This window comes from Oryza sativa, chromosome 10 (genome assembly GCF_034140825.1).
Source record: "Oryza sativa Japonica Group chromosome 10, ASM3414082v1".
In the NCBI taxonomy this organism is placed as follows: Eukaryota; Viridiplantae; Streptophyta; class Magnoliopsida; order Poales; family Poaceae; genus Oryza; species Oryza sativa.
In genome coordinates, this window is record NC_089044.1 from 2044510 (window position 1) to 2066863 (window position 22354).

At 44.4% G+C, this 22354-nt stretch overlaps 1 pseudogene; it reads left to right on the top strand.

The window, feature by feature from the left end:
- The first annotated feature begins 7443 nt into the window (after nucleotides 1-7443).
- LOC4348045 (disease resistance protein RGA5-like) lies at nucleotides 7444-21991 on the top strand (annotated as a pseudogene).
- Nucleotides 21992-22354: the final 363 nt, after the last annotated feature.

The window sequence follows — 22354 nt, forward strand, 5'->3', positions numbered from 1 at the left end:
TCGCACCCTTAGCTGCAGTGGACCACATAGAGGTAATTCATGTTATCCAATCCATATCTAATAAAAAAACCTTTACACGTACCAATATTAAATTCAGACTTTCACATATGCAGAGCGTAGCACAGTGTGTCCTACTGGCGAGGATCCATCCAACTTTCGCTCCCGAAGTCGCTGAGGGCATGGCTTTCAAGCCCTCGGTTACAGACAAGGTCCATGGCGCAGACCTACTAGCTGGGTATGCCAAGATGTCCATCGATACAGTAAAGGACACCTGGTCAGGCTATCCGCTGCCCGTGCCCCCCAATGATGAAATCATGACTTTGGGCGATGCGCACAAGACGTTCATACAATGGCCCAAAGAAGACATAGTTATGAAGATGACTCCTCGTCCAAGTCGACCGACGGAGCTTACACCTCCTAAGTCTAAGCTATCAATTGAGGCTCCCCATGGACCGGCATTGTCAGTACCTCATTCTCCTGGTGGAGCTGATATGGACTTGGCAGATATAGCTCAAAGCTTGGCTCCAATAAAGACCACAAGAAAGGCCGATAGCTCCCCACCACTTGTCAAAGGCCAGAAGCGTGAACGCGGGAAGGGGAAGGTCGGGGAATGGCGCCGGAGCCAAAAAGGGGCAAGGCTGCGACGTCGATGCCGGTGAGCAAAGCGGGGAAGGTCGTAAGGGCGCCAGCCCAATTTGAGCTAGGCATGCCATTGGTGGAGGACAATGTGTTAGCCGTGATGGGAATTGCTTGCCGAGAGCTACATAAGCAATACATGGAGCTAAGCAATGCCAAGCGGAAAATGAGGGAGTCATCCATAGTTGGACATCACGACCACCAGCCGTTCCTATCGTCGCCTGCCTATATAACTATAGGCTTTGATGACCTCTTCGACCTTTTCAGGATCCGGAAGTTGGACACTGGTCTTCTAAAATGCTACAGCTTGTAAGTGCATACCTTCTATACTTGTGATATGATTGGACTATATCTCCTAATTAAATTAGTTCTAATACGTAAATGTTTTAAGGTTGTGTTGGATCGAGAGTCGTTGCCTTGGTAATCAGGTTGGGTTCCTTGATCCATCCATGGTGAACGAGGTTAATTTACGACAGAGCTTCACTGAGGTGGTTGACTATGTCAACCGGTGTTTATGGGTCCATCAAGACAAGGAGTACATCATGTGCGCACACAACCAAGAGTAAGAGGCCAATACCCTTCGTGTATATTATTTTTGAAGTTAAGGTTCTTAGTACTAACGCTACATAACCACTGCGCAGGCGACATTGGATTCTCCTAGTCATCGTACCTAAGTGGAGTAGGGTTACCTACCTTAACTCCAATAAGTCCAAAGATTATGATTTCACTGAAATCACCAAGGCCTTAAATATGGCTTGGGGCCCATATATGGAAAAGGGTGGTAGGCACAAGGAGGGCAAGGACGAACTTTACCATGACACCAAGTTTGCATGTGCACAACAAATCGGAGACCAATGTGGTTTCCACGTGTGCCACAACATGTCAACACTTCTAAGAGAGGTGTAAGATTTCGACCCTGAGGTTGTTGCTAATGGCGAATAAGCTCATTTCAATACCAACATTGCTATTCAAAACGTGCTAACATCTTGTTTATTAAACAGAAAGGTAGAGCTGGCCTCAAGATCTCACCCATGAACCCCCCCGCTATCAGAGACGAAGTGTGCGCCTTCATTCTGGCAGAAATAATGAACAAGAAAGGACGTTTTCACGTCAAATAGACTCATGAACTTGGCTAGATAATTTATTGTGATGTAAAAAAGATGTTTTCATAATTTCTTGTGATGTAAAAAAATATGTTTTTATGGAGTGCAATGTAATTTACTTTCATATGTGCAATATTTATGGTAGTTTACTAAAGTGTCATCAAATTTGATCAACTACTATTTACGTTGTACTATTCATCTGTTTTCTCCTTTTTTTTCCTTATTGACAGGTTGTGGAGGTTGAGGACATTATGGCTTTAATCCATTTGGTAAGTATATATGCGGTTATATGAGCAACGACCAAAATTGTGGCTTTCAAGGGGTGTGAATTTGCTGTGCAAAATTGTGGCATTTGAACTGCATATGTGAATGATGAATGGAATAGATGAATTTTTGATATGGATATGTGTTGTTGGGGATCTGTGATGTTTGAGATGGATCTGTGATGTTATATTGTGGGGAGGGGGGAGGGGGTGACTGGAATATATCTGTGATGTATCTGTGTTTCAGAGGGCATGGCTAGCAAATCCTGAGGCTAGCCAATATTTGGCATTTATTTTTTTTTCTGGAATTAACTCATCAGTGACGGGTTGGAACAAAAATCCGTCAAAGGTAACATCACCTGTGACGGATTAGCAAATAAAGGCCCGTCAGAGGTGACCTACCTATGACGGGCCTTTACTTTTGGGGCCGTCACAGGTAGATCGCCTGTGACAGCTTCTAACTACGGAGACCATCACCTCTGACGGCCTTTATTTAAAGGGCCATCAGAGATGAGTCACCTGTGACGGGTCCCAACTCGCCCTAGGCAAGCGGAGACCAACACCTCTGACGGCCTTCTAGTAACTTGCCCGTCAGAGGTGGGTGTCACCTGTGACGGTCGGCCACCCGTCAAAGGTGACTGGACTCACCAGTGACCACTGATCACTGACCATGCGCGAAGCCGTCAAAGATGAGGGTTTGGGCCCGTCACAGGTGACCTTGGCCAGTGTAGTGCACGATCGCCGAGAAGGCCACGGCAAAGGAGGCGTGGGACGCCATCACAACCATGAGGGTTGGGGATGACCGCGTGAGGAAGACGGTGGCGCAGAACCTCCGGCGCAAGTTTGATTTGGTGACGTTCAACGTCGGCGAGGCCGTCGAGGACTTTGCGCTTCGTCTCAATGGCATGGCCGCAACTCTGGCTACCTTGGGCGTAAAGCTGGAGTAGAGCGAGATCGTCGACAAGATAACCCCTAGCGTGCCGAAGCGTCTCAAGCTGATCGTGGTTGCGCTCACGACTTTGCTCGATGTGTCGACGCTCACCGTCGAGGGCCTTACCGGGCGGCTCCGGGCGGCGGAGGATGCGGACGAGGAGCCACCGGCATCGCTGTAGCACGAGGGCAAGCTGTACCTCACAGAGGAGGAATAGGGCGTGCGACACAAGAAGCGGGAGGCGGAGAACCACTCCGGCAATGGCTCCAGCGCGAGCACAGGGCACGGTAGAGGAGGAAAACACGGTCGCGGGCGCGGGCGTGGCAATAGGAAAGGTTCATCGTCGAGTGGGCCGTCCAACTCCAGCAAGCCCACAGGCAACGAATTTAAGCGGTGTGGTAAAATGGGCCATTGGGCCCGTGAGTGCCGCTCAAAGCCCAAGAAAGAGCAAGCCCACATCGTCCAGGAGGAGGAGGACGCTTCTCTGCTTCTCGTGAAGATGTCGCCCACCTTATCCCCTCCAGCGCCACCGCTAGCCACGAACGCGTCGCCTCTCCAACCTTCCCCACAAATCTCGCCAGTGATTCTGCTCCCACAGGCCGAACCAGCGCCATGGAGGGCGGAGCAGGAGCATGGCGGGGGCAGACCAGAGGCGGGGACGGCTGGTGGCAGCACACTTGAGGTGGCGACGGCAACGGCTGGAGCTGGCGCGGCAGGGGCGGCAACGGCGGGGTCCGGTGCCCCGGTTCTGCTCCGGGAAGAGAAAGTGCTCGCCCACCTGGACAAGGAGCAGGAGCGTGATGCGGAGACATGGGTCCTAGACACCGGCACCACCAACCACATGTCGGGATCCCGGGCGGCGTTCGTGAAGCTGGACACGGCGGTGCTCGGGACGGTGCGCTTCGGCGACGACCCGGTGGCGCGGATCGAGGGTCACGGGACTGTCGTGTTCGTGTGCAAGAATGGAAAGCTCCGGTCATTCTCCGACGTCTACTACATCCCACAACTGACGACGAACATCGTGAGCCTCGGGCAGCTCGACGAGGCCCGGTACAAGGTCAGCATCAATGACGGCATGATGCAGATTCGGGAGCCCGACCGTCAGTTGCTGGTGAAGGTGAAGCGCACGCCGAATCGGCTGTACATGCTCCATATCAAGTTGGCACAGCCATCATGCCTGGCGGTGCGTGGGCATGGAGACGAGGTCGCATGGCGCTGGCATGAGCGTTTTGGCCACGTCAACATGGCGGCGCTACGGAAGCTGGCTCGGGAGGAGCTGGTGCGGGGATTGCCGAAGGTCGGGCAGCTCAAGCAGCTGTGCGAGGCGTGTCAAGCTGGGAAACAACGGCGTACTTCGTTTCCTATGCAAGCCGAGTACCATGCGTGGCAACTGTTGGAGCTGGTGCACGGTGACTTGTGTGGTCCAATCACGCCGGCAACACCAAGGGGGAACAAGTACTTCATGCTGTTGGTGGACGACCTCAGCCGGTACATGTGGGTAGCCGCGATTCCTTAAAAGGATCGTGCAGCGGCTGCCATCAAGGACATCCAGGCGCGTGCGGAAGGCGAATCCGAACGCAAGCTCAAGGGACTCCGCACTGATCGTGGAGGTGCATTCACCTCAATCGAGTTCGCGGAGTACTGCACGATTGAAGGTGTGTATCGTCAGCACACCGCGCCCTATAGCCCGCAGTAGAACTACATCGTCGAGCGCCGGAACGGCACGGTTGTGGCGATGGCAAGGAGCATGCTCAAGGCGAAGGGATTGCCTGGATGGTTCAGGGGCGAGGCGGTAAGCACAACTGTGTATGTGCTGAACAGGTGTCCGACGAAGAGCGTGGACGGCATGACCCCGTTCGAGGCATGGCACGGGAAGAAGCCGGTGGTACACCACCTGCGGATGTTTGGCTGCATCGTCTACATCCGGAACACGACGTCGCACCTTACCAAGCTCGAGGACCGTGGCTGCAAGATGATCTTCGTCGGCTATGAGTGAGGGTCCAAGGCGTACTTAGCGAATTATCATCTAAGTAATGATAGATGTCAGAAATTTCTAAGGGTGAAGTGTCTCGATCTAAATGAGACGTCCATTCTCCCCTAGAAATGTGGCCGAATAATAAGGCCATAATTTCGACAACGTCTCATAATAATTCAACCCAAAATAATGCCATTAAATCAGGACATTAAGCATGTCCCTATTTCTTGCAAAGAACTTACACAAGAAAATTTCAAGAGTAGCATACATAGGACATAGAGGCAATTTTATTTCCCCTTGCGAGGAAAGTGAGCTTTATTATTATTAAATTTGGAGTTGCTACAACCCCATAGTAAAGCTTCATCTTAGCCATCAAATGACAAGATTAATAGGATCTTGCTTAGTTTGCCTCTTAGTCTTCTATATTTCTTATTGATTTGCGGAATGATGAACCAAGTCAATTATGGTCCACTTTGTCTTAGTATTACAACTCTGAAAATGACCGTAGTCTAATGGGAGAAGAATCATATGAAATGGACAAGTGACGCATATGAAATGTGCGATATCCATCTCACTAAGTTTGCACGCCATGTGATTTATTTCTTATGCTACCTTTTAAATTATGGCGGCAAATGTGCATAGGCACTAAAATTGTACTAAGCATTAGTTTTTGACAAACTTCTAAAGTTCATCTCAACGTTTGCTAGATACAGTTTTGCAATATCATGCTCAAAATTCTCCCGTAACACTAACAGGGATGATAATCTCAATATTTATGAGTGACATGCGAAACATAGCATTATATTGGCCTTCTCCCAGGCTAAAGATGCCTCTTGAGTTTAGGAAAAATTAGTGACATCAGCTGCGGGAGCCACAAGGAATCTTTTGTTAATGCTAAGTCATACTCAAATAGGCATTAGGCTCAGTTAAGTCAATGAGGAATAATAATAATAATTCCATAGACTTTAACTGATAAATAAAATTAAGTGCCACTATTATTGTGGTTGCTTGTGCAAATTACGTACAATAGTACATTAACTTACACAATAATAACTTAATCTTTATTTCGCTTTGTATCACCGTTGGGCAGAGACAAAAACGAAGGAATCAATAAATGAAATTACTTATAATCCAAAATCAAGTCACCGTTGGGCAGAAATGATTAGGGAGTAAACATTAATGTCTTAAGTCACATCACCAAAAGGTAGAAGTGATAAAGTAAATAATTTAAAATCCCAAATCAAATCACCATACGGTAGAAATGATTAGGAAATGACGCCATTAGTGATGCCATAGAATTAAAATTAAAATCCTTAGCCATATCACCGTTGGGCAGAAATGGTAAAGGAATTAAGCTTGCTGACAGATTAGATCCTCGATCACATCACCGTAAGTTAGAAGTGATAAAAGGAATTAATGCACTAATGGCATAAATAAAATTGTAAGTCATATCACCATTAAGGCCAAAATGACAGAGAATTAAAATAATGATTGACAATACTTAGATTTCTTCCCTTAATTACATCACCATTGGGTAGAAAATAATTAAGGAAATAACAATCTTAATGAAATCATATTTCTTTCTAGATAATAATCTAGAAATAATTTACTCAGTATTGCAACTGATCAATAATAAGCACTGATAATTGCATATAATTAGTTTACCATGGCTTAGTCAATCATGTGCAAAATAGACTTAGAATTTCATAGTCAAAACACCATTGGTCATAAATAATTATGAATAATCTTAAAATTAATTCCTCAATTATATCACCGTTTGGTAGAAAATAACTAAGGAATAAAAAAATATAATTGACATGCAATTATAATAACGTGGGTTAAATATAACTTCAGATCTTAATGCTTTCTAGTCGAATTTCTCGTTGGTTTCATTCGACTATAATTAAGTTACTAAGAAAATGACCATCATAATGATGTTGACATGAAATCATAAATACTTTCTAGTTAAATTTCCATTCAACTAGAAATAAATTAAGTGGCTTAAGGAAATAATAATCTTTATAAATATTGACATGAAATCATATTAACGTTGGTCAAATATAATATCATATCATTAATTTATTTCTAGCTAAACTTTCCGTTGGTTCCATTTAACTAGAAATAATTTTCTGAGTGATCAAATAATTGACCATAATTTTCCAGCAATTTAAATGGCTAAGAAAGCTAATAAATGAATTTCTGGAAATAAAAAAAATATAAATGCCGGGCTTAAAATTAATAATGCGGCCCATCACTTCCTAAGCCGGCCCATAAAAATGGGCTAAATAAATTCTGAGAAATTAAATTCGCGGGCTTAATAAATTGAAATAAAGGCCCACTCTTATCGAAAAGCCGGCCCAAAACGGACCGGCCCATTTATGTGTGCGCGCGGTGCTTAGGCAGACGCGGCCCAGATCGGCGCGGCCCATGAAGGCGATGGTCCGACGCGGGAGCGACGACGGCCGTCCGATCAAACGGACGGCCAGGATTTCGCCTTCGCCGCTGAAATCGCTTAACGGGTCAAACCCTAACCCTAATCCCCATTTCTCCCCTTCTCTCCCCCGATCCAATCTCCCGGCGAGCGAGCGAGTGGAATCGGCGGCGATCATGGCGGCGACGGCGTTCCGGCGAGGTGGAGCACGCGTGCGACGACAAGCGCCGAGCGGCTTCCATTTGCCGTGGCTGGGGGCGCAGCCGAGAAGGGCGCCAAGCCGTGCCATGGCGTTGGCGGTCCGGCGAGGCGGCGGAGCCCGAAGGTAGCTGCCAAGCCGGCGCTTATCGTCCCCGGCGAGGGACGGTGAGGAGGGGACTCCAAGGCGGCGCGCGCATGGACGTCAACCAGCGCGACCGTGATGGAGAGGCGGCGAGGGCACGCCGAGGCACACGTGGGCGAAGGAGTTGCCCGTGCGGCGACGACGACGATGCCTTCTTCCCGGCGAAGCCCGTACGGCGGCGCTAATGTCGTGCGGCATCTCCGGTGGCTTAGGGCTTCAACGATCCGGTAAATTCCCGAACTCAAAACCCTAATCTTGAGTTTTATTTGGATTTAATTCGGGCTTTGGTCTTAGGGTTCTTAGAACCGAAATTAGGGTTCTTCGAATTTTGGGGATTTTAGGCCGATTTGCTCCGGCTTATTGGGGAAATTTCAATCTTGTTTATTCCCTTTTGCTTAATAGTGGGGAATTTCAATCTAGTTTATCCCCTTTCTTGTTTTGCTGAGTGCAAGCCGAAAGATTAGCTTCGGTCTAGGAATTCTTAGTGTGAGATTGGGAATTTCAATCTTGTTTATCCTAAACCTCTTCTTCTCTTAAATTCTACTACTAAGCAACGAAATTAAACCCTTCAATAATTTTGCTTCTACTGTTTGCCGAGACCACCAGCATAATATGGCTTAATATGCAACCAAGACTTAAGGAAATTAATCTAATCTTATTCAAAATTGCATCATGCCGAATCAATCTTGAACTTTGTAAGGGTGGCTTCTAATCACAGGGATGATGTGATTACGAGGGAACATGAAGGCTAAAATAAAGCTCTGATACCACAATGTTGGAATTTAATCCAATTAATTAATTGAGTCTTAACCTAAATATGATTACCTCTTGCTTATGCGGAAACTAATTGATCACTGACCTGAGATGAAGCATTGCTTTTCTTCTTTCTTCTCCTTTGTTTCTTCTGTTGTGAGATACCTCACGAACCCCTTCCAGTGTCTAATCGATCGGGCGATTGATTTAGGGTTTAGGGTTGGAGAGAGTTGAGTGGTCACCTGCCTCCCTCCTTTCTCTTTCTTTTATATAGCGACACTGGTGGGGCTCGGAGGTTTATCTCAATCTAAAATTCGAATCTATTTTGTACCGATCACATAAAACAGATTTATCTCTTAGTTTGTTTCTTGTTAGGGCCTGTTTGGTATAGCTCCAACTCCTAAATTTAACTCCAAGAGTTGAGTCTGGAGTGGAGTTGTGGAGCTGCCTAAACCCAGCTCCACAACTCTAGTTCATTTTGTGAGAGAGCTCCACCCAGCTCCACTCCCAGTTTTGGTGGAGCCGAAACTGTTTGGCTGAGCTCCAGCTCCAGAAGAGGTGAAGCTGGAGCTGGAGCTGTGCCAAACAGGCCCTTAGAATAGGAAAACCGGTGGGATTTTAACCTTATCCTAACTAACCGGCATTAGCCGATAAAATCAACCAACAGCTAGGTCTGGGTAGTGCTAGAGAAAGAGACGATCGATGTGAGAGCGTAATTACTTTACTGGGAGTGGATGGACTACTGATCACTAGTGATGAGTTTAGTCATGCTTTTCTTGGCCGGTTCATGTCAGAGCAGGCTGCAAGTTTGGCACACACAGTAAGCTGCACGGTTGGTGGTGGTTTGGTAATTCGGTGGTGTATCAAGCTTCATCCAATAAGAGATTAGGAGTAGCTATATTTATCACGTTATATTTTTTGCCACGAAATAGTGAGATCATTTTACATTGTAAAAGATTTTATACGTGTCTAATTTTATTCCAATACAATAGCTTCAATTCCTCTGTTTTAGAACTCAACTTTCCCATTTCGAAATTCCTCTTTTCAAATAGGACATCATTTTCTAAATTATGCACAAACTTATTTTTAGGAAATTTCCTCTATCTTTCTTCCTTCCTCCCTTTTCCCTTCCCCACCTCTCCTTTTTTCTTTTTCTTTTCTATCTTTCCTCATTCCTTTCCTCTTCTTTTTCCCTCTCCTATCTCTAGGCTGACGTATTCTGCTTTCTTCCTTTAGCATACAAACGTTCATAAACTACAAGGATTAGGGATCTACCAAACATGCCCTTAGTACGAGGAATGCCAATATTAGAGTGACAAGTAGCACTATTCATAATAAATTTATTTTTTTATGATCTTAGTATGTTATTGTCTATAAAAGTGTCATGTTAGAGGTTGCAACAATAAGTAGTGAGTCCTTGATCAAGTGAAAACACGTCCACCACAAGGGAGCACAAAATATGAATATATGATCAACTCCACATCCCTTCGCCTACTAATCATGTGGCAGCTCATCCAGTTGCTCTTAAGATATGTCACCTATGTACCGTAAAATGGTAAAGTGATGTAGCCATCCATATGTGAAGGCCCATGAAACATATTTATAGACTAGTAGTGGCTTCTGACGTAGAAAGAGTGATATGGTCTATCTTAAACATATCTTAGTTGTGCAGGCATCTGTTGTAACTTCCGAGTGACAATCCATTTGCTCTTTAGAAAACAACATATTCGTTGATATAAATTAAGCTGCCAACATGAATTTGACGCGCATGCGTGAAGACCCATAGGGAAACATATGTATAGAATTTACAAGTTTTGTTGACAATAAAAGGAGTGATCCAATGCATGTGGGGAAATAATTGTGATTTTTCACGGTTTCTTTTTAATGGAAAAGTGAAGCCTCACGCTGTCACGCATGACTAGAAGACGGAGCAGGATTTGTCTTTTTTAAACCGGAGTGGGAACACACACAATTTATTTTAGGATTAGTAAATAGAAATGGATGCAGTCAGTGGATGCAAAATAGGATGAATAATGAGTCATGATCGGCGCAGGCAGAAAATATTATTTGATTCGCAAAAGCTTTGCGCGTCAATGGCTAAGAAAATTCAATTTACAACCGCGTCATGCTAGGTACTCCCTCCGTTTCATGTTACTACTCTAAGTTTGACTAACTCTATGGAAAAAAGTAATAGTACTTACAACACCAGCATAGTTTTACTAAATCTACAGTAAACCATCTTTGGTCGGTCAACAGATTTCACAGTAGTCTCGGTTGTATTAAAAACCGGGACTAAAAACATCTTTAGTCCCGGTTTAAAAGCTCAGGTGTACTTTTTGATCTTTAGTCCCGGATAATGTTATCAACCGGGACTAAAGATCTATTTGTTACCAACTGGGAAAAAAGATTGACATAAGCTTTACTCCCGGTTGGTACACCAACCGAGACTAAAGATCTATTTGTAGTCCCGGTTGATAACACTAACCGGGAAGTTACCAACCGGGAAAAAAGATCGACATACACGGAGAGACGTGCGTGTGGATCAGATCGACACATATCTCCTCCTCCCTCTCGGTTCTATCTCCTCCTCCTCCTTTAACTCCTCTCCTCCCCTCCTCACACCCTATCTCTTCCTCTCCTCCTCTCCCTTCCCCCTTCTCCCCATTTGCAGCGGCGGCGCACGGCGGCCGTGCGCGGAGGGCCAAGCGACCGGCGTGGCGGTGGCTGGCGGCCTCGCGGCGGCGCGCCGGGCTGCCTCGCGGAGGGTTGGGCGGCCTCGCGGGGTCGCGGCGGCTGGCGGCGCACAGGCGGGTGGCGTAGGCGCTTTTTTTTTTTTAAGATTTATGACTCGGATTGAGATTTATTTGATTTGTGTGTGATATGAATATATAATGTATTTGTGATGAATTTTGTAAAAGTTGTGATGTAATTTTTTTTTTAAGATTTTGTGATGTATTTGGAGATGATCAATTTGAGGATTTAGAGGTGATAATCAATTTGATATTTTACAATTCGGGAATGATTGATTTGGGATTTTGGGGGCGGGATGGAGTGAAATCAATATTAAAAAAAATAAAATGAAAAAAAGAATAAAAGAGCAACCGGATCTAGGCTGGCTGTTACCAATCAGGACTAAAAAGGCTCTATCTTTATTCCTAGTTGGTAACACTAACTAGGACTAAAAATAAATTTTTACTCCTCGTTATTTCACCCGGGACTAAAGATAGCGATCTTTAGTCCTGGATTTGTTTTCCAACCGGGACTACATGGGGTTACGAACCAAACCGGAAGTAAAAACTACTTCTCCACTAGTGCTATAATTAAATAAATTTTCATAATACATTCGTCTTGTGTTAAAAATATTACTACTTTTTACTATCAAACATAGAGTAGTTTGACTTTAACTAAAGTCAAAACATATTCTAACCTGAAACGGAGGGAGTAGTAGGCACTAGGGGAGAGAGCTTACGCGGCAGTTAGCAACTAAGTAAAGACGCGTCCCCTAGAAAAGCAAATGAGGAGGAAAAGATCGCAAGGGTGGATCTACTCCAAAAAGATCTCCCAGGAGCAGAGTACACTACTAAAAAAGGGAAAAAAGTTTCTCCATATGGCCCAAAACCTATTTTCGTATGCATAATGTTAGCCCGTCTGCCCCAAATGGTATGCGGAAATCTGAATTTTATGTACAGGTAGCACGTAAAAATAAAAATCCAAAAAAATAATAATATTAATAAAAAGAAACCCTAGGAATCTCGGCGGCGGCGGCGCAGATCCGGCCGTCGCTGTGTCGGTTGCCGCCGTCCGACGAGCTACTCACCGTTGCGCCTACCACCGCCCGAGTACCCGAGGAAGGTAGAGCCGTCCGCTATTCACCGCCGGCCCTCGCAGTCCACCGAGCTCACCGCCGCGCCCGCCACTACCCCGTTGGCACTCCCGGCTGCGGCGGCCACCGCCGCTTCTCCCCGAGCCCGTCGACGTCGCTGTTGCCCACCGTGCAACACCCGGCCAGGCCTGGCCTCTTCCGAGCGGAAGCCGCTGCTCCCAGCCATTCCCGCCCGCTGCCGTTGCTCCCTGAGCGTGTCGCCAAAGCCGTCACGTGCCGTCGTCGCGCAGCCGCCGTTGCCACCCCGTTGTCGCCGGGAAGTGAGGATGAGAGGAGATGAGAATGAGAGGAGGTGAGGAGGAAAAACAATCTACTCTCAACCCAATTTAACCAATTGAATCGTTTTTTCAATGTTGCAGCTACTTTTCACCTAGTTTGTCCATCTTTGTCGATTTGCGCTGTAAATCGTCTGCCTTCGCTGCGAGAGTACGAAATCCCTTTGTAGGTTTGTCCCGTAAACCTTTCATTTGCCCATGAGATGGGTGTTTATCCCTAGTTTCATCTAAATCAGCTCTGCTAGCCGGTTTAGTCTATCAAAACCCATCTTGATATCACCACATAGCATTTAGGTGTTCTGATCATTTATGTCTTTTTGCCAAAAAAAAGTTAAACATGATTTTTGGCAACTCCACTATGGATATAGTTCATCAACATCATGACCAAGCGTGAAGTGGATCAAAGCAATATCCTCCCCGTCACTTTGGAGGATTTGAACGAGGAACAACGCCAAGAGATAGAATGACATATGAAGGCGACACAAGAGGTGCTTTTGGCGGGATGCTTCGTCAAGACTCATTAAGGAGTTACTCGAAAGCCTGACCCAATGCCCCGTGTCGTTGTTAATGAGGTAAGCATTGCTGACATTGCTCTTTAGCATATTCCGTACATGAATCCGTTAATGCTACTTTTAATAATAAACTTGAGGCTGCTATGAGTTCATCTTTTGATAGGAGAGTTGAATCTTTTATGAGTTCCAAATTCGGCTCTCTCATGGCCGATTTGCCATCAAATTATATTCGATGTACTAGCCCAACCCCCATTCATCACATCTATAGCAAAACTGATGGAGCGGCTACACAATATACTAGGAGCGAGGCTAACCCTAGCACCACGGGCGGTCCAGCCATTCCTTTGGCTGGTCTGACCTGCTCTCCTGCCTTCGGTTTGACCAGCCATTAGACTGCTCTGACCGTGTAGACCTACAGTCCGACCACACCTCTGACTGCCGGTCAGACCGGGCCCTAGACCGATCAGACCGACACAATCATGCTCTGATAATTCTGTTTTGCACCATTATCCAGTACCTAATCCACTAGTAGCTCCTGCTAATCCATATATTCATCGACATGTGCCTAATGTTTGCAATGATCCTAATGGTGGATACCCTCAAGATGTTAGATATGGCCAATATAGCAATATTGCGCTGACACCTCCTTTTAGGCCATAAAATCCACAACCAAGGCCTGAAAATATGGAGGAGTGTGTGAGGAATATTATTAGAGAAACTTTCGGGATTGAGTCGTATCTTGATTATTTTGATAATATCCCATATCCTTGTGGTTTTAGAGTTCCTGAATTTACTAAGTTCAATGGTGAGGATAGTAGGCCACATGGGACCACATAGGCCAATTTTTAGCACAATGTGGTGAAGCTAGTAAGACAGATGCTTCTAAATTATGCTTGCTTTCTTTATGTTTGTATGGTACTGCTTTTACATGGTTTAATTCTTTACCGGCAAATTCTATTCATACTTCGGCTCAATTAGAACAAAATTTTTTTTGATTATTTCATACATGGTTTACTGCTTCCTACTAAAGAAAGATTAGATGGCCAATAATTTCTTAATGTTAGTCAACTTATGCAAAAAGCTCTAGCTCAAGAAAGCCGAGTTAAAGAAACTAAGATGTTTGTTAGGTCTAATGATAAGAAGCCTAATGTTAGTATTGTTGATTTCCATGATGAGAATGATGATGATGATGATGATGATGATGATGATGATGATGATGATGATGATGGTGATCATGATATTTATATTGTTGAGTGGTCATGGACTAATAAGAATAAAACTTTTGTTTGTTCTAATTTGATGCCTACTCCTCGCAAGGATCGACAAAGTGAGATTAAGCATAGCTTTCACGTGGTCAAGTGTGATAAGATTTCTGACTATCTTTTACAATAAAAACAAATTAGGTTACCCGAAGGCCATGTCATACCATCTTTGGAGGAATTGAACTGTCATTCTTGTTGTAAGTGGCATGATTCTTATTCCTATACTACTAATGAATATAATGTGTTTCGTCGACAGGTTCAATCGGCTATAGAAGAAGAACGATTGAAATTAACTGAAGGTTCTAAGATGAAGCTAGATCATGATCCTTTTCATGTGAACACTATTGATTTTAATGATAAAAATGTGTTGATTCGGCTAGAAGTAGGTAGTGATTGGAGAGCCTAGGCCTAAGATGATTGTGCCAAAAAGTCCAGGAGTTGGTGTATGGAAGGAAAATAGAGGTGAAGCTTCGAGGTCAAGAACATCACAAAAGCCAAACGTGTCTTCTGAGATGCTTTTGAACAAGTATGAGAAGAGAATTGCTGAGCAACGTTCTAACAAGGGTAAAAGACCAAGATCACCTCCTAGGAGAGATTTGGTTAATCCCCAAGACAAGTGGAGCTGCCTTTTCCTTACAATCCACAAAGTCATGCAATGGGGGCCTTGTCCAATGCCGCCGCCGGGTTATCCTTTTCCTTACTTCATGCCATGGGGGGCACCGCCACCAATGTACGAGTTCGTGCCACCAACGGTGCTAATGCAATTTCATCAAAGTTGGGTGGAGCCATGAATGTCAGTGCATGAGCAGTTGTTTTCGTCAAACAAAGACTGGTTTCAATCAAAGAATCGGTTTGAGGAGGAAAGAGGTGGAGGAAAGCGCGCCAAGGTGGAGACAAGGACTTCAGAGCTGATTGTTGTCAAAGTGGGGTCTCATGATTGTGCCAATACCTACTGGAGATGAAGCCAGGGTGGTTCAAAGCGAGAAAACTGAAGCCGAGACAATCACGGCGTAGGACACCAGTGAAGGTGGATGCCTAAGAATTTGACGGCTTCACAAAATAGGAGGTTGCAATGTCTTCGTGCTCATGAGTTGAAAGAAAAGAAAACAGAAGTGTGGAGAGATAGGAGATTTAATGAGTTGCGGCTGCCGCCAAGGCAAGAGTGGAGACCTAAGCCAATGGAGATTGAAAAGCCGGTGGTTGCTCAAGATGAAGAGGGAGACTTGAAAGAGGATGAGCCACCGGTTGTTAATTAGCAATGATTCACCACCAACGGAGAACATGGATGTCAATATGGTGTGCATGTTGCCTATGGAGTTCCGTGCCACGGATGAGGCTAGAATTGCCTAATTTCACAAGGACCAAGAGATGCAGCTTTTGAGAAGCCCGATGAGTCTAACCGTCATATGAGGCCTCTCTACCAAAAGGGTCACATTGATGGGAAGCCGATCTCTAGGATGTTGGTGTATGGAGGTGTCGCTGTGAATTTAATGCCATACTCACTATTCAAGAAGTTGGGGCGTGGAGATGAGGATTTGAAGAAGACCAACATACCACTCAACGGCTTTAATAGTGAACCAATGGAGGCCAAAGGTATCTTTTCTATGTAGCTTGCCCTGGGGAACAAAACGTTGCCAACCGCTTTCTTCATCGTCGACGTCCAAGGTAACTATAGTTTTTGTGTTAGAGGTGACACATAGTGGCAGGTGAGCGTTCAAGAATATATTTATGTCACGTGCTTTTTATGGAAATTTGAATGCCATGCAAAATGTAGTAGTATGGTGCGTAGCTATATTTTTTTTGTCATGTTGAATTTATTAACGCGTTGAATTTATAAATTTTATTCCCTTCGATACCATCTATCTAATTTATTTTTGTAAAATGTTTTCAACGATATATATTATTCATTTTCAATTTCTTACAATGTTTTATTGCTATTTGGTTGCCATTAAAAGAATAGGGTTCTATGACCAAATGATTATTGTCATATATAGCATATAATATGAGCAATATTGATCTCAAATTATTGGTTTATATTTCTTAAAACTCATGGCAAACTATCTAATTGTATGTATGTAATGGAGGGAGAATACACATGTATATATTTGAGGAAAGACATGATACATGTAGAAGGGGATGGAAGGTATTTGTGTATTTTTAGTTTGATCTAATCCATCACGTACGGACAGGCAAGTGGAGGTGGGAAGGATCCTTTAAGGATTAAGGGTTAATTGGATACATGTCACAGCAACTTTGCAAAATTAAAAAAAATGCCACTATTATTTATCATATTAGCTACATGCCACTAGAAATTTTTAAAATTGAAACCATACCATTCCCGCCCCTTTTCTGTCTCCTCTCTCACATCCCCCTTCCGTGAGGAGGCGGAGGCTGCCCCACGCTCTTGTCCATCGGCGACGACGGTGCCACGGCGGAGCGCCGCCCAGTAGCGGGGGTGGCGGGGGGTCGTCGGGGTCATCGAGTTGGAGAACAAGATGGTGGTTGGAGGAGGGGGGTCGGTGGCGCCGAGCGGGGCGAAGCTGACGTGCCTCACCATTGACCACCGTTGGAGGGCTCGGGAGCCGCTCCAAACCGTCCTTGACGCCATCTGCGGCGGGATGTCTCTGGAGCTGTCGCCGCCGCCGTCCTCGATGCCATCCGCGCAGGAGGGCTCGAGAGCCGCTGCCGCTGTCCTCGATCTACGACGGGAGTGCTCGGGAGCCGCCGCCTTCGTTGCCGTTGTCCTCTTTGCAGTCGCGCCAGATGGAAGAAAAGATGGGGAGATGGAACTGACATGTGGGATGGGAATGGAGACGGCGCGAGAGAGGAGACGGAAGAAGGGACAGGAGTGGCATGATTCCAATTTTAGAAATTTCCAGTGGCGTGTAGCCAATATGACGAATAGTAGTGATATTTTTTAAATTTTGTAAAGTTACACAGTGGCATGGATCCAATTAACCCTATAATATAACGGATGAAAATAATGGGTCCACTTTTTTTTCTTAGAATTTTTGCCTTTTTTCCCAATTTATTAGTGTGACACGTGGCAGTCTTAGAGCATTTGTAGGAGTGCCACGTGGAGGCTTAGGAGCGTTTGTAGGAAGTTTAATTGACTTTTAGTATTTAATAGAAGATAATAGATAATAGATAGATATTTGCACCTAATGAATTGATAATTTAGCTAATGTATTTTTTTAGTTGTACTTGAATTGTACTCCATTTATTCAGGGTGGTGATCAAATTGATTCTTTAATTGCTTTTGTTCATTTGTTCACTTTAATTTGTCCGATTGATAAGATTTAACATACTGATTTGCAAACAAATTACTCCAATATATAGCACGATGTAAAGTGTTTTCAAAAAGTTTAAAACATTACGTACTTTTATTATTATAGTATTATTCAAAGTTTTAGGACGCTACAACGTTCTCCCTCAGATCAGCCGCCACCGACACCCATGCTCACCATAGGGGATCGATCACCTGTGTGTAGCCATCGTCCATCCGCACGTCACCCGGCCGCCGTCGCCTGCGTGACCGGGGTGAGCGTCAGAATGGGGAACTTCCAGAGGCCAGAGCGTGTGCCTTAGCGACGCCTCATCCGTCAGCGACAGGTTGTAATGTTGTACTTGTAGAGGTGAAGGTGGACGATCTCGTCAAATATCGTGTGTAGTCTTGCGAGTTGCACTCGTTTCTCCAGCACAAGTTTCAGTCAGGCTTTAGTGACATGGAATTTTAATTGTTCCTGGCTGGTTCGGTGGTCTGCAGGTAGTGATGACATAAGAAGGATATGATACTCCCGGGTTGGGGATTTTCCATTTTCTGTTAAAGCACCAGATTACATTTGTCGGCCACCACACTTTAATTTACATGACAGTCACTTCTTCCACTTGCCAACTTGGAGCCATTCTCTCTAATCTAATATATCCACCTTGTTGTACAGAAGGTCCTGCATTACTGCAAACGGATCCTCATCAGGGGAAAGCAGTACAATGGAGCGTCGTTGACTGATCACCAACCCCAGCAAACACTAGATGCAGCATACAAATGGCTTAGCTGAGCACAAGAAGTTATAGGCTGATGGTAGAAGCTAGGAAGGAATCTGAAGGAGCTCTGGTTCCTGGCTTGATTGATCTTGCTGCTGCTTCTCCGATCCTCCGGCCTCTGCTATGTTCCTCGACTCCTGCTCCGGTTGCTATCTCACACATCTCTCTCAATTTCTACTGATATATTTTTTCAGTCCTTTATTTCCAGACCACCAAAGAACAAACTAAAGCTCAGATCGATCGGTAGCCATGGATGCCGTGGTGAGTGTCTCACATGGGGCACTGGGGCCGCTACTGGGCAAGCTCAGTACCTTGCTCGCAGACAAGTACGCGTGCTTGAAAGGTGTCCGCCGTGAGATCCATTCCCTAAGATCGGAGCTGAGCAACATGCAAGCGGCGCTCCACAAGTATGCGTCACTCGAGGACCCTGACATCCAGGTGAAGGCCTGGATCACCGAGCTGAGGGAGCTTGCCTATGACATCGAGGACTGCATAGACAAGTTTATGCACCAACTTGGTGCCAACGGTGAGCAGCACCGCACCAGTAATAGCATCGAGGACTTCTTTAGGAAGAGTATACAACGTCTCAAAACTCTTGGCCCGAGGCATAATATTGCTGGCGAGATTGAGGAACTGAAGGCACGAGTTATCTCGGTGAGAGATCAAAAGAACAGCTACAAGCTTGACGATATTTTTTGCAGTAGCTCTAGCAATACCAATGCTTCTGTTGATCCACGGTTGGCTACTCTCTTCGCGGAAGAGAACCATCTTGTCGGTATAGATGGCCCAAGGGTTGAACTTGTCAATTGGTTGGATGCAGAGAGCAGGTTGATAAAGTGTCGCAAGGTATTATCTATTGTGGGGTTTGGAGGTCTTGGGAAGACAACTCTAGCGAATGAGGTATATCGTAGGGTTAAAGTTCATTTTGACTGCCATGCATTTGTGTCAGTGTCACAAAAGCCCGATTTCAAGAATATCTTCAAGGATATAACATACAATATGCCTACGAAAGATGGTTTCCTCAAAGATATTGACACATGGAATGAAAAGAAATTTATTGAAAAGCTAAGAGAACTACTTGTGGATAAGAGGTAATTCTCTAGTTCTTTTTTCCCCTCTTCGATAAAGTTGTATACCCACACTCATGATATAATAGAGTGGTTTTTCATTCACAAACTTATATTGTTGATAAACTTTAACTAGGTATCTTGTTATAATTGATGATGTATGGTCTATTTCGGCATGGAAAGCTATCACGGTTGCATTCCCGGATAATGACTGTTCCAGTACAATTATAGTTACTACACGCGTTTCCGATGTTGGATGGTCATGCTGCTTAAATGGCATTGACCGCAATTATCAGATGGAACCTCTAAGTGAAGTTCACTCTGGAAGACTATTTTGCAAGAGAATTTTCAGTACAAATGAGGATGGCTGCCCAGATATTTTACAGGAAGTTTCAACAGATATATTGAAGAAATGTGGCGGTCTTCCATTAGCAATTATTAGCATATCTGGCTTATTAGCAAATAGACCAGTTATCAAGGAAGAGTGGGAGAAAGTGAAAGAATCGATTGGTTTTGCATTGGACAAGAACCAAAATCTAGAAGGAATGAAAATCATACTGTCCCTTAGCTTTAATAACCTTCCAAACTATCTCAAGACTTGTTTGCTATATTTGAGCATATTTCCAGAGGATTGTATTATTGAAAGAAACATGGTAGTATGGCGATGGATAGCTGAAGGCTTTATCTCTGAAGACTGTGGGCAGAAATTGGAAGATGTTGCGGAGAGCTACTTTTATGAGCTCATCAACAAAAGTCTGGTTCAACCTGTGGACATTGGTTTTGATGGTAAGGCTCGTGCATGCCGTGTCCATGATATAATGCTTCAATTTATCTCCTCAAAAGCAACAGAAGAGAATTTTGTTACATTATTAGGTGGCCAAACTAGAAAAACGAATTCGCATCATTATGTTCGGCGATTATCCATTCAGGACACTAATAATCATTTGTCAACTCTGTTAGCAAACAAAAATTTATGCCATGTTCGATCCCTACACTGCTTTGGTGGGAACATAATTTTTTTGCCCTAGCTTTCCCGGTTTGAGGTTCTACGAGTATTGGATTTTCATGGCTCTCAAGGTTTAGAGCAGTATTTGGAAAATATAGACAAGCTATTCCAGCTTGAGTACTTAAGCCTTTGTTGTTCAAACATATCACATATACCAACACAAATTGCAAAGCTCCAAAATTTGGTGACGCTGGACCTTCGCCAAACATGCGTAGAAGAGTTTCCCACTGAATTTTGCCGATTGATAAAGCTACAACATCTTCTCGGAGATCGGATGTTGAAGCTACCGGATGGAATTGGGAATATGAGGAATCTACAGGTGCTATCAGGCATTAATATAAGCAGTAGCTCAGCGAGCGCAGTGGCAGAACTTGGTGAGCTGACCAGTTTGAGGGACCTCAAAATAAGTTTGTCTGATAAACTCAGCAAGTGCAAGACAAAAGAAGAGATGTTACTCGCCTCACTTTGTAAACTAAGCAGCTACAAACTCCAATCATTGCACATTATAGATCACAGTACCGATGATTTCTTAGAACGTTGGTTCCCTATCCCTTGTTTCCTCCGATTGTTTCACATGATCACTGACTACTATCTCCTGCAACTTCCAAAGTGGGTTAAACCGTATCTCACCAAAATGGCATACCTTAGCATAAATTTACGTGAGATAAAGAAGGAAGATATGGAAACACTTGGAGACCTGCCAGCCTTACTCAGTCTAGAAATATGGCTGGAACCTGACCCAAAAGAACAGCTTACAGTCCAAAGCACAGGATTCCTATTTCTTAAGGAGTTTGTCCTTGCTTGTAGCGATCACAATGGTGGAGCATACCTTACGTTTGAGAAAGGAGCTATGCCAAAGCTGGAGAAGCTTGAGATTCTATTTCACGTTTTAATGGCAGAACCCCATGATTTCTATTTTGGCATCAACAACCTCCAACATCTCAAAGAAGTGGAGGTATTTATCTACCGTGTGGGCGCTGAAGATTCTGATGCTGAGGCTGCGGTGGCTGCCATCAGGAGCGAAGCAAATGCAAATCCCAACCATCCTAGACTTGCCATCAAGGAAGCATACGTCGAAGAGATCAGTAACAAAGAGTGTGATGATAACAAGGATGCAGAGGATCAGCAAGGCGGTGTTACTGTCAACTAATATCGTTGCCAGCGGCGATGTTTCTAGTGACCCATGAAAGAGGTATACAGAATCATCACTAAATTGCAAACTAGTCGTGTGGTAGTGGTACTTCTATTTGTGTACTTTTATGACCTGTTGCTTTGTTTTGCTCTACAAGAAATTTGCTCTTCCCATTTCTCTCGGATGTTTTCCGTTGCACGTCGTGAAGCCTGAATTTGGAGTCCACACACTTTTGGGGCTTATTAAATTATGTGTGTTTCACATTGTTAATGTAATGTACTAATGTTGTAATCGGCATTTTGTCTTACTAAAGCATGATCCTGCATGTTGCAGTTCTTTTTAAAATAATGGAACAACTTCGGCCTGCTTGGATTATTACTGTAGCTTTATTCGAATGTTCTCGCTGTTTAATTGTTTGATTGTAATGGCCAGTATTTTTTTAATCCTTGAGAAGATATGATAAGGTTCTAGATGCAATGATGTACCATTTTATACCGTGAAAACTGATCATTTGCCTGACAATTGAGTGGCAGTTGATCAATTGCCAGTTTGCCACTAGATGCAATGATGTACCATTTCTCAAAGATTTTAGAAAGGGTTTGCTTCCATGAGGACAAGTTGGCGGGCACTCGTGTATAGTCTCTGTGGCATCAGATATTCAGATGTCATTCAGTCCAACACTAACACACATATCGGAGGTGTGAGATGAGTTACCAAGAGCATTGGCGGTTCTTCAGT